General features: G+C 37.6%; 1 pseudogene; it reads right to left on the bottom strand.

Annotated features, from left to right (window-relative positions):
• Positions 1-1,993: 1,993 nt before the first annotated feature.
• On the bottom strand, positions 1,994-3,479 carry LOC111820275 (zinc finger protein 134 pseudogene; annotated as a pseudogene).
• Between the last annotated feature and the right edge of the window lie 9,570 nt (positions 3,480-13,049).

Genomic DNA, 13,049 nt, shown 5'->3' with positions numbered 1-13,049 from the left:
AATCAAGATGAATTGATAATTACTGGTGATTAGAATGTGAAAGTTGGAAATGAAGAAGAAGGAACAGTAGTTGGAAAACGTGGCCTTGGTGATAGAAATGACACAGGAGATCACATGACAGAATTTTGCAAGACCAACGACTTCTTCATTGCAAATACCTTTTTTTTTTTTTTTCAGTCATGTGGTTTATTAGGCTCATAACAGGCTACAACTAAGGATTAGAATCAACTTGGAAGTAACAGGAACAACTTGGGATAAGGATCAGGAAGCACACAGACAAGATTTGGAAGACTCCTTCAAAATGGAGAGCACATCCCTCCCTACTTCAGTTTAGGATAGCTTCCAACCACCAGAACAGCTCTCTCAGCTGCTCTCTGTCATGCTAGAAGACCCCTCAGCTGTGCAAGCAGGATCCTCTTGACCATGCATGCCCCTTGTCTGCCTTCAGACCTCTCTGCCGTCAGACCTTTCAGACCTTTCTGTCATTTGTAATTGGCCCAGCTCAGAGCCAGTGTGGCAGACTGCTCAGCTCTTTAACTGCTTTCCTAGCAGCAGCTTTCTCGTCACTGCAGATTCTGCCCATGGGCCCCTCTCCAGGCTCCTCGCCATATTCAGTGTTACAGCCCTGAACCCCTATTACAGCTTTTCTTAGAATGTTCCCCTCAAGGCAACCCCAGGTCCATATTGTTCTGCTCCATGCTCTTACTGGTCTTCAGGTTCCCTTATTTCCTCTAAAAATCTCTGTGGAGGTGGCTGTTTATACAAGTAAACTTCTTGTCAATTTGAAGGCTCCACACTCCTAACACAAACTGACCAATCTTCTTGATGGACTGCAAGTCACTCAATCCTATTGGGTAGATTTTCAAGCCATTATTTGAATACAAATCGACCAGTTCCTTGCAAGATCATGAACCAATCATTTTGGTGGAGTCAGAAGCCCATAAGGTGTCAATCAAGTCTTGTACAAAAGTTAACAGTTTCCAGTGGTAAAGAACTACATCCTCCCTGGGCAAAAATATCTCTCTAGGGTAGAAAGCAACCTGGGAGGCCCCCCAAGTAATTTCTCCAAAGTACTAGGGCAAAGGTAAAATTCTTCAGGGCTTAAAGGGAAAAATACCCCATGCTGTTTTTCCAAAGAACCAAGGCAAAAGGCAACATAAAGGAATTCATGTCACCACATCCTTTTATGTAGGCAGATCCTAACACTGCTCTTAAATCACCCAGCATCGTGAGTGGAGGCCCCAAGATTTAAGGTGCTTAAATGAAAAGACATTTATGACTGCACACACCAGAGCAATGTGCGGCAGATGGTTTCCAGGTCAGTGACTTGGAAGCTGGACATATTCAAGCATCATGGGAGACCAAAAATACACCCGAAAAATGCAATCGCCCTTGAAAAAACACTAGCACAACTCAGATTGGGTCTTCTAGGTCAAAACTGGGTCAGATCCAGGCCCTCAGTAGTCAGAGAGAGGGGAATGATGGTCCCCTTTTCCTCCAATACTCATGATTCCCTCCAATGAATATGTAGGCACAGAAGTCTCTCTTTGGACACCTTGGCAGGTTAGAAAGTGCAGTGCAACTTCTGAAGGCTTCCCTCATACTTACAACCAATGGAGAATCTCCCTTTTCTGTACATTTGAATGTAGGAGAGTCAATTCAGGTAGATAAGTCCCTCATAAAGACTCTCCATCAAGTGTTGATATACTGAACAAAGAAACCATACATTCCTTGCACATATAAGACCTTTCTCAGTGTGAACTCTCCAGTGGTAAATGAACTCAGATTTACAGCTATAGGATTTTTCACATTTGTCACATTCATCAGCCTGGCTCATGTGTGAATTCTCTGGTGTTGAATGGGGTCGTACTTTACCTAGCAGATTTCTCATTGTCCACTCATACGACTTTGTTCCTATGTGAACTCTGGTGTAGAATGAGGCCATGCTTGTAGAAAAAGGATTTCCTCCACTTGCTACAGCATAAGGCCTTTCTCAAGTATGAATTTTCTTGTGTTTATTAAGGTAAGAGCTACAGCTAAAAAATTTTTCACACTGAATGCACTCATAAGGCCTTTCACCAGTGTGAATTATCCAATGTTGAATGAAGGCTGACTGATGGTGAAATGATTTCTCACATGCCATGCACTAAGGCCTTTCTCCAGTGTGAACTCTTTGGTGGAAAATGAGTAAAGATTTGCAATTAAAAGATTTTCCACATTCACCACACTCATATGCAAATATGTGAATTATCTGATGTAGAATGAGGCTGAACCCTTGGCTATAGAATTTTGAACATTCACAACACTCATATAATTCTGTTCCTGCATAAATCTTCTTCTGTTTATTAAGGTAGGAGCAATAGCTAAAGAATTTTCCACATCTATTGCACTCATATGGTGTAGCTATAGTGTGAATTCTCTTATGATTATGAAGGTAGGCACTACGGCCAAAGAATTTCCCACATTCACCACACTCATAAGGCCTTTCTCCAGTGTGACTTCTCTGGTGTCTCTTAAGGTCAGATCTATGGGTAAAGCATTTCCCACATTCACTACACTCATGAGGCCTTTCTCCAGTGTGAACTCCCTGATGGTAACTGAGTAAACATTTGAATCTGAAGGATTTCCCACATTCGCCACAATTATATGGCCTTTCTCCAGTGTGAATTCCCTGGCACTGAACAAGTCTGTACTTGCAGCTAAAGTCTTTCTCACATTTGCTACCCTCATACAGCCCCTCTACAGTACAGACACTCTCGTAGTGAATAAGTGTATGTTTGTTACTAGAAGAATTCCCACATTTACCCCACGTGCAAAGTCTTTTTCCACTGTGAAAGGTCTCCCCACACTCGAGGCCACTGGGTGGCCTTAAACTCATGAGTGTCATGGTGATGGAGAAGGCTTGAGGTTGCTGGGAAGACGTTCCCAACCTCTCCACAGGTGAAGGGTTTCCTGGACCCATGAAATCTGCAGCTCTTCATAAATGAGGCCCCGTCCATGTCTTTTTCAAAGGGTTTCTCTCCACTGGGAAGCTTCAGTTGCTGCTGGAGTTTTGCTGTCATCCAGAAGCATCTCATACATGCCCCACCCAAGCATGGATTCTGCCCAAGGTGTGTTGCCTGCTCAGTAAGGTGCAGAATGTCTTCCAAGACTGGGACACCCATCTCCTAGAGGTAAGTGTTCTGGGTGGACAAACCTGCCTTGAAAGTCCTGATCTGTAATAATCCTTCTACAGAAACACTCTGCTTAGAAGACGCTTCCTCATCCTCTGTTCCATGCCAAGAACCTGAGGCAGCTCCTTCAGCTCGGTCTCCGCCATCGGAGCCTGTGGGCTGGGCCCGGCCAGGAGCTAGAGGCAAACAGGGCGGGCGCTCGTTTCTGCTGTCTCCAGCGCGGTGTGGCGCGGGCCAACTAGGGCGGCGCCGGCGCCGCGTCTCTGAAACTCGGCTATGCACTGGCGACAATGCCTCCTCTAGCATCTCCTTAGTCCCGTCACCTTGGTGTACACCAGAGGTTCCGTAGTCTCCAATGTGGTAAGCACATCATAATGAAACCAAAAACACAAATACCTTTTTTCAACAACATAAACAGTGACTATACATGTGGACCTCACCAGATGGAATACACAGGAATCAAATTGACTACATCTGTGGAAAGACAATAGAAAAGCTCAATAGCATCAGTCAGAACAAGGCCAGGGGCCAACTGTGGAACAGACCATAAAATGCTCATATGCAAATTCAAGTTGAAGCTGATGAAAATTAGAACAAGTCCACAAGAGCCAAAGTATGACCTTGAGTATATGTCACCTGAATTTAGAGAGCATCTCAAGAATGTATTTGACTCGTTAAACATTAATGACTGAAGAGCAGATGAGTTGTGGAATGACATCAAGGACATAGTATATGAAGGAAGCAAGAGGTCAATAAAGAAACAAGAAAGAAAGAAAAGACCAAAATAGAACTCAGAAGAGACTCTGAAACTTGCTCTTCAATGTAGCATAGCTAAAGCAAAAGGAAGAATTGATGAAGTAAAAGAGCTGAACAAAAGATTTCAAAGGGCAGCTCTAGAAGACAAAGTAAAGTATTATAATGAAATGTGCAAAGTACTGGAGTTGGAAAACCAAAAGGGAAGAACATGCTCAGTATTTCTCAAGCTGAAACAACTGAAGAGAAAATTCAAGCCTCGAGTTGCAATATTGAAGGATTCTACGGGGAAAATATTAAACAACACAGGAAGCATCAAAAGAAGATGGAAGGATCTATACAGAGTCACTGTACCAAAAAGAATTGGTTGATGTTCAACCATTTCAGGAGGTAGCATATGATCACGTACCAATGGTACTGAAGGAAGAAGTCCAAACTGCACTGAAGGCATTGCAAAAAACAAGCCTCCAGGAATTGATGGAATACCAATTTAGATGTTTCAATAACAGATACAGTGCTGGAAGTGCTCACTCGTCTATGCCAAGAAATTTGGAAGACAGCTACCTGCCAACCGACCGGAAGAGATCCATATTTGTGTCTATTCCAAAGAAACGTGCTCCAACAAAATGTGGAAAACATCAAACAATATCATTAATATCACACACAAGTAAAATTTTGCTGAAGATCATTCAAAAGTGGTTGCAGCAGTACATCAAAAAGGAACAGCCAGAAATTCAAGATGGATTCAGAAGAGGACAGTGGAATGAGGGATATCATTGCTGATGTCAGATAGATCTTGGCTGAAAGCAGAGAATACCAGAAAGATGTTTACTTGTGTTTTATTGACTATGCAAAGACATTCCACTGTGTGTATTATAACAAATTATGGATAACATCATGAAGAATGGGAATTCCGGAACAGTTAATTGTGCTCTTGAGGAACTTGTACATACACCAACAAGTACTCGATCAAACAGAGCAAGGGGATACATCATGGTTTAAAATAAGACAGGTGTGGATGAAGGGTATATCCTTTCACCATACTTATTCAATCTGTATGCTGAGCAAATAATCTGAGAAACTGGACTGTATGAAGGAGAACTCGACATCAGAAATGGAGGAAAACTCATTAACAACCTTCGATATGCAGATGACACAATCTTGCCTGCTGAAAGTGAAGAGGAATTGAAGCACTTACTGATGAACATCAAAAACTACAGCCTTCAGAATGGATTACACCTCAACATAAAGAAAACAAAAATCCTCACAACTGGACCAATAAGCAACATTGTGGTAAATGGAGAAATGATAGAAATTGTCAAGGATTTCATTTTTCTTAGATCCGCAATCAATGCCCATGGAAGCAGCAGTCAAGAAATCAAATGAGGCACTTCATTGGGCAAATCTGCTGCAAAAGACCTCTTTAAAGTGTTAAAAAGCAAAGATATCACCTGGAGGACTAACATGTGCCTGACCCAAGCCATGGTGTTTTCAATCGCCTCATACGCATGTGAAAGCAGGACAATGAATAAAGAAGATTAAAGAAGAATTGATGCCTTTGAATTATGGTGCTGGCAAAAAATATTGAATACACCACTGAATGCCAGAAGAATGAACAAATCTGTCTTGAAAGAAGTACAGCCAGAATGCTCCTTAGAAGCAAGGATGGCAAGAGTTCGTTTCACATACTTTGGATCTGTTATGAGGAGGGACCAGTCCCTGGAGAAGGACATCATGCTTAGTAAAGTAGACGGTCAGCAAAAAAGAGGAAGACCCTCAATGAGATGTATTGGCATAGTGGCTGTCACAATGGGCTCAAGCATAACAACAATTGTGATGGTGGTGCAGGACAGGGCCATGTTACGTTCTGTTGTACACAGGGTCGCTGCTAGTTGGAACCAACTCGACAGCACCTAACAGCAATAACAAGTGCAAACAGGAGGTAAGAATGTAGGCACAGAATATACAGATCACACTTTTGAAAATGGGGTAGTATCAGGTTGTGGGGGATATGAGAGAAGGAAAGACTTCTTTTTTTTTTCTTTAATAATTGGAGGCACAACATGATCTAGTAAAGTGGGAGTGGTTGATGATTTGGCAGCAAGAGGGTATAAGCAAAGGAACAATGATCTTTGAAAAGATAAAACAAACTTGGAGAGATTAACTTTAAAGAAGAAAGGAACACACCCCCATTGTAATAAGTAGGAATAACAGGAATAATTGGAAATGTAGATAAATGAGGGATTTTACATCTGATGGGCTCTCTTTTCTCAGTTAAGAATGAGACTAGATCATTGCCTAAAAGCAAGAGTTAAGAATGAATATGATACATCTGAGGCAAGAAAACATGTGAAATATTTAATCTCTGAATATGGGAAAGAAAGACTCTTAGAGTTGCTGTGGCGACAATAAGGTGATACTGAGCGCCTCTCTAGGTTCTGTGATCCAGGATTTTTGGTGATAAACAGAGTTGCAGAGATAAGCAAGCTTTAAATCACTTCAAATCATTGCACAAAAACAGACAAAGCAACTAGGATAGTAAAGCAAACAAACAAAACACAGAAAACATCTACAACAAAACTCCTGACAAAATATCCGCTTACACCTCCGAAAGTGAGTGCATAGACACAAACCACTGATGGAAAAAAAGATGTGTTAAGAGCAACTGTATGGGAGAAAGTGGGAGAGAGGCAAAGCAGGGAGGGTGAGCCTCAGAGGAGGCCAGTTTTCTGATAAGGTAAGAATTTCCTGAGAAGGATATTTAGAGAAAGGTTGAGTATGCATGAGAGTTTGCTAAGACAGAATGAAAAACATAGAAGACAAAACGACAGGAAGGGGATTATTGGAGGACATTAATATATCATGCACACAATTTCATATCTATAAATTTAGGCCCACACTTATCATTTGTAGTGATTTCATAGAATTCCATTATAGATGTTGTTATGAATTAAACTGTGTCCCCCAAAAATGAATGTCAACTTTGCCAGTCCATTATTGTGTGATTGTCCAACATTTTGTTATCTGATGTGATTTTCCTATGTGTTGTAACTCCTACCTCTATGATGTTAATGAGGTGGGATTAGCGGCAATTATGCTAATGTGGCAGGGCCCAATCTGCAAGGTTGGATTGTGTCTTGAGCCAATTTCTTTTGAGATATAAAAGAAAGAAGGGAGCAAAGAGGTATGGGGACCTCATACCACCAGGAAAGCAACGCTAGGAGCAGAGTGCATCCTTTGGACCTGAGGTTCCTGCGCTGAGAAGCTCCTAGTCCATGGAAGATTGATGACAAGGACCTACCTCCAGAGCTGAAAGAGAGAGAAAGACTTTCCCTGGAGACGATGCCCTGAATTTGGACTTCCAGCCTCCTAGACTGCGAGAGAATAAATTTTTGTTTGTTAAAGCCACCTACTTGTGATATTTGTGTTATAGCAGTACTAGATAACTAAGACAAACATGCAACGAATTCTTTAAGTAATCCCCTATCTTGAGCAAACAGAAAAAAAATTGACAAAAATATGTAAAAATAACTACATAAAGTATCCATGTGTAGTCTTCTTTAAAGACTCATTTGAATTTTCCTGAGAATACATTTCTAAAAGGGAAACTATTGGGTTAAAGTGTATGTATTCTGTAAGGGTTTTGAAATGTTTCTAAATTGTTCTCTAAAAATAAACACTGCCAGTATCTGAATCTGAAATGAGCAAGTATTCTATGTACTGAGGAGCCCTGGTGTCACAGTGGTTAACTGCTTGGTATTATTCATTCTTTTTATTATCTGTTATTGTGATTTAATTTCTATTTTCTTCATGTTAATAGTTATTTATTCATGAAAATTAAATTCATCTTTAACATTTTCAAATAAATTAGCTTGTCATAGTTGACTTCTACTTTTATCTCCTCTGTAATTTTTATCTACCTTTCCTTGTTAACATTGTTCAAGTATGCTTTCTATTTAATTGGTTTTGCTAGACAGTAATTTTCCTGCTTTGTATTTTTTCTGAAAAATTCACTTCTGTTTATCAGTTCTAGATCTCTTACTTTCAACCTCATTATTTTTTGCTTTTCTCTGTATTAATCCCCTCTTCCTTTTTATTAGGTTATTTTTTGTTAATATAAATGGTTTTCACAATCATTCTTTCTAGTCTGTAATTGCAGTTTTGATCTTCTCTTCGACAAATTAATAAGAAAAAGAATCATTGCTTTTTTTAATTTTATATTGCTACTTTATAGTGTTACTTTCCAGTTTTACATCATTTCAGTCAAAGATTTCTAGTTTGGAGGCATTTTCAGGGCTTTTCAAGTGGCTTAATATATGATCAGTTTTTATAAATATCCCCAAGACATTATGTAAGCTCTATTTTGGTGATATGCATTTACATATATTTATTAAATCGAGTTTAATTACATTATTCAGTTCCTTCTTTTCCATATTTTGTTTATGGCCATTTAGTTTGTGAGAAATGGAAAAAGCTATATTAAAATCTCCAGCTATATTATGCTTTTGCAAAATTTATGTATTATTAATAATTTTGTTCTGTATATTTAATGTTATTTAAATGTAAAGGCACATACTTATATAATTTATACAGACTGCATTTTTTGTCAGTACATCGATTTTATTTACCATCTTCCCTGAATCCTACTCTAATATTAATTTTATCACCAATGTTTTCTTTTGTTTGAAATTGCCTGCCATGTCCTTGTCCATCCATTTATAACCTTGCTATTTCAGTCAGTTTTAGGGATGTCTCTTGCAATAACAACAGACTGAATCTAAGTATCTTTTTTTTTTTAAACTGAATCTAAATATCATTAACCCATTCATATATATTGAGAAAAATATCACAGTATCAGCTACTTTCATGCTCCATCTTTTTTTATGCTACCTTTTATTTTTTGTTTTAGTATTTTTCTATCCTTTATTATTCATTGTTTGCACTATTTTTTTCTATTGTGTTGGAATACATGTCTCCTGTTAGAATCCTAGTAGTAGTTATGTTTAAACATTTTTAAAACAATATATATGTAATACATATATAAAAATCATTAAGAAAAAGTGAATATGCAATTAGTGATTAAATGAAGTTCATACTGGCTAAATAATAAAGCAAGAAAAAATAGAAATGGTTAACTTCAGCGTCACTGGTTTTTCTAGTTTCAGTAATAAACAATTACATGTTAAAACAATGAAATATAATTTTACTTTACTAAATAAACAATTATAAAAAATATTAATACAGTACATGCTTAGGTATGGGGACATGCATACCCTCATACACTTTTGGTAAGATTTTATGTGGGTATGGGTGACTTCTGATTTATTTATCCCAAATAAGACTCTTTAAACTTTTGTCATTATTTAATGACCGCAATCAAGAAAGACACTGGTGTATAGCTGAATAAGTTGACTCTATGCCAATGAATTGAATTGTGTTAAGAATGTATGATGAAACAAACCCAAACTGAGGAACATTCTACGTAATAACTGGCTTGTACTTTTAAAAAATGTCAATGTCTTAAAATACAAAGACAGGCTCAGGAACTCTTCCAGATTAAAGGAGACTAAAGAAACATGGTAACTGAATGCAATGCGTTATTTTGCTACAAAGGTCATTATCAGGACAAATAGAAAATCTGAACAAGGTTTGTAGATTTGATAATAATATTCTATTAATGTTAATTTTCTCTTTTCCATAATTGTACTGTGGTTATATAAGAGAATTCCTTGCTTTTAGGAAATATTCACTGACGTATTGGGGGTAAAGGAGAATCATATCTGCAATTTACTCAAACAATTCAGAAAAAAACAGAATGGGAAAGATATATATATATCCATACACATACATACGGAGCCCTGGTGGCACAGTGGCTGCCAACCAAAAGGTAGGCTGTTCGAATCCACCAGCCACTCTATGGAAACTGTATGGGCCAGTTCTACTCTGTCCTACAGAGTCACCGTGAGTTGGAATCGACTCGATGGCAATGGGTTTGGTGTTTGGTTTGTACATACCCACACACACTCACACACACACAGAGTGTGTGTGTAAATGGGGCAAAAACTAATATTTGGAAAAATTGTGTGAGGGTAACTGGGAATTCTTTGTACTATGCTTGCTGCTTTGGGGTCAAAGTGAAATTAGGTCAAAATAATTTTAAGAAAAACGAAATACGATAAGCTGACTTGTGAATCATAGTCATTGCATTGTATGAATGTCTGATCAAATGCAGCAAATACACCTTTCAACCAAGAAATGATTTCAGAAACATATTGTCTTTTTTCAAAATAATTAAGCACAAATAAAGACATTTTCACCAGGAGAAAAGGAGAATCAACTAAATTCAAAAATAGAAGAAAAAAATACTGTTTAGCATAATGTTAAAATTTAGGGTAGGTTATTGTTAAAGATATGAGTCGGAATCGACTCAACGGCAGTGGGCTTGGTTTTTGGTTTTTTATTTTTAAAGATAGGAGCCCTGGTGGCACAGTGGTTAAGTGCTCGGCTGCTAATCAAAAGGTCAGCAACCCACTAGCTGCTCCATGGGAGAAAGATGTGGCAGTCTGCTTCCGTAAAGATTACAGCCTTGGAAACCCTAACGGGCAGTTTTACTCTGTCCTATAGGGTCACTAAACCCTGGTGGCATAGTGGTTAAGAACTATGGCTACTAACCAAAAGGTCAGCGTTTGAATCCACCAGGTGCTCCTTACAAACACTATGGGACAGTTCTACTCTGTCCTATAGGGTCGCTAAGAGTCGGAATCAACTCAGTGGCAATGGGTTTGGTCGTTTTTTTGGTATAGGGTCACTATGAATCAGAAGGGACTTGATGGCACACAACAACAAACTGTTAAAGAGGCATCAAAGAATTTTCAGAAAAAATCAATTGAAATTGTAGAAAAGAGGGGCTACTGTATACTACATGTGTTTAATCTTGATGAAGCAGGAAGAAAAGGATTGCTAAAATATTAATTCATTGTGAAAATGTCTCCTCTCAGCATATTATTCTGAGGCTTTGTGCACATCAACTCACAATCAGACTATTTTGACACAGATGGTATTCATCTCAATGAAGCTGAAAGATCCTATATTAATAAAGATTGTCTATTCTCATTACAGAGTAATTTTCCAGGGAAACAATTATTTTTCCAGAGCCTCAGCTAGTCTAGCCCATGCAGAAAAATCCTCAAAAGGAATATGTATATCACAAATTTTTACAATAATAGTTGATTTTCTGTATTTAATAATTGTATATAAATGTATGTGTTCCCTTCCTTATCTTTGCACATCAATTTTGATACGCTTACATTATGGAATGAATTTTCACAAATAGTATTTTATTTATAACATTCTTCGTATAGCCAAAAAGAATATGGTTTATGACTCCTTGAATTATGACTGTCATTCAGGAACTAATTAAGTATTCATTGTACATGAATTGAATGTAGCAGATAGGAATCTCAGGCCAAAAAAAATGTAAATGTATAATAAATATAACATACTTTAATTTTTATATGTTAACCCCAATTCCACTGGATATCATAACCTTTATGTCAGTCAATACATAGTTTTCCCATCCTTTCAGTAGTGTGCTGATAAATGTTTAACTGGCCCTCTGGAGGATATAAAAAAAAAAAAAAACTCTGATTTACAGTGTTCACCAATTTCCATGGTGCAAATATTCCTACCCTAGCTAATTTCAAGCTACTAACATTACATTTATTGAATAAGGAGTTAAGAAGAGATGCTAATAATCCAGCACTAGCCAACTCCAAGACACATCATTGCTTGCTTTCCGTTAGTTGTGTTAAAATATCTGGTACCAGAACTTGCAGGCAGGAGTGTAACTACCCATGCCTGTATTTGCTGAGATAAATGGCATCCTGTTTGATTCTCTATACCACATAGGACACCACTCTGTTTTCACTTGTTCTCTGATCCAAGGACTCTTCAAGTCTCTCAGCTAGTAGTGATCCATTTGGGCCCATGGGATGCATCTGTACTTCCATGACTCATGAAGAAAAGGGGGTTCTGGGCACCTATTGAAGACCCATTCACTTAGACTTGTCTTGCTGCCATTTCTTTTCTGTGGTCCCTGTGGCACATTGTAGTGCAAGGAAACCTGAGGATCTGCCATCCCATCAGATTCCATATGGGAACTGAGGCTCAGGGGACTTTGCACCTAACTCCTCCATTTACTTGAGGTTTCTGCCAAGGGTTCATTCAGCATATATGCAAGGAGGTCAAAGAAGAGGTTTGTTCTCTTAGGGATACTCACAAACATCTAACACTGGGTTTCCTCCCAATTACTGTCAGATCAGTCTTAGAAATCATCTTTTATAAATAATGCATTCCTCCAAAAGTTTTTACTATGCAAGAGCCTGTACTTTTAATAGCCCCAGGCTCTGGCACAGCAATTGTTTATTCTGTGTTCTTAGTGTTTTTTTCATGAGGTAAAAAAATGCTATTGAAAAATGAGATGAAAGGGAAAAGGTATAAAGAAATTCAAGGAAAATCTTCATTATATGTAAAAATATTATCTCATTACATATATATTTGTTCTGGAAAAAAATTTGGCTTTATTTATCAAAAGCTTTAATCATATGTATATGCTTTCTCTTAATAATTCAATTTCTAAACATTCACCATAAATAAATAATTTTCAATGTACACAATAATTCAGCTGTAAGAATGTCTATCACAGTGTTTTTTATTATGCTGAAAAATTGCAAACATAACTATAATGAAAATTCAATAACATAAACCATGGTACATCTGCTCAGTGGAATACTACTCAACTATTAAGATGAGGTTATAGAAGGATATATCCAAGGAAAAATGTTTATAATCCATTGTTTAGAGGCACATATTAAAATATAACACCATTCTGAAAAAATAAATCTCATATACGCATATATATTAATAGTTATATCTGAGTCATAGAATTGCCAGTAATTTTTATTTTCTTTTTATTATCCATTTCTATTTTTTTTCCTTTATTAACTAGTAAAAGATCATCTGTTACCAAATATCATTTGAATAACACTTCAGGCAAGAATAAATTTTATGATAATGGTGTAGAATATCATATTTTTTGATTGGGAGAATTTGATAGGTTATCTT

This window comes from Trichechus manatus, unplaced genomic scaffold (genome assembly GCF_000243295.1).
Source record: "Trichechus manatus latirostris isolate Lorelei unplaced genomic scaffold, TriManLat1.0 scaffold00032, whole genome shotgun sequence".
Lineage (NCBI taxonomy): Eukaryota > Metazoa > Chordata > Mammalia > Sirenia > Trichechidae > Trichechus > Trichechus manatus.
Note: the sequence above shows the minus strand (reverse complement) of the source record. Positions and strands in the feature narration are given on the sequence as shown.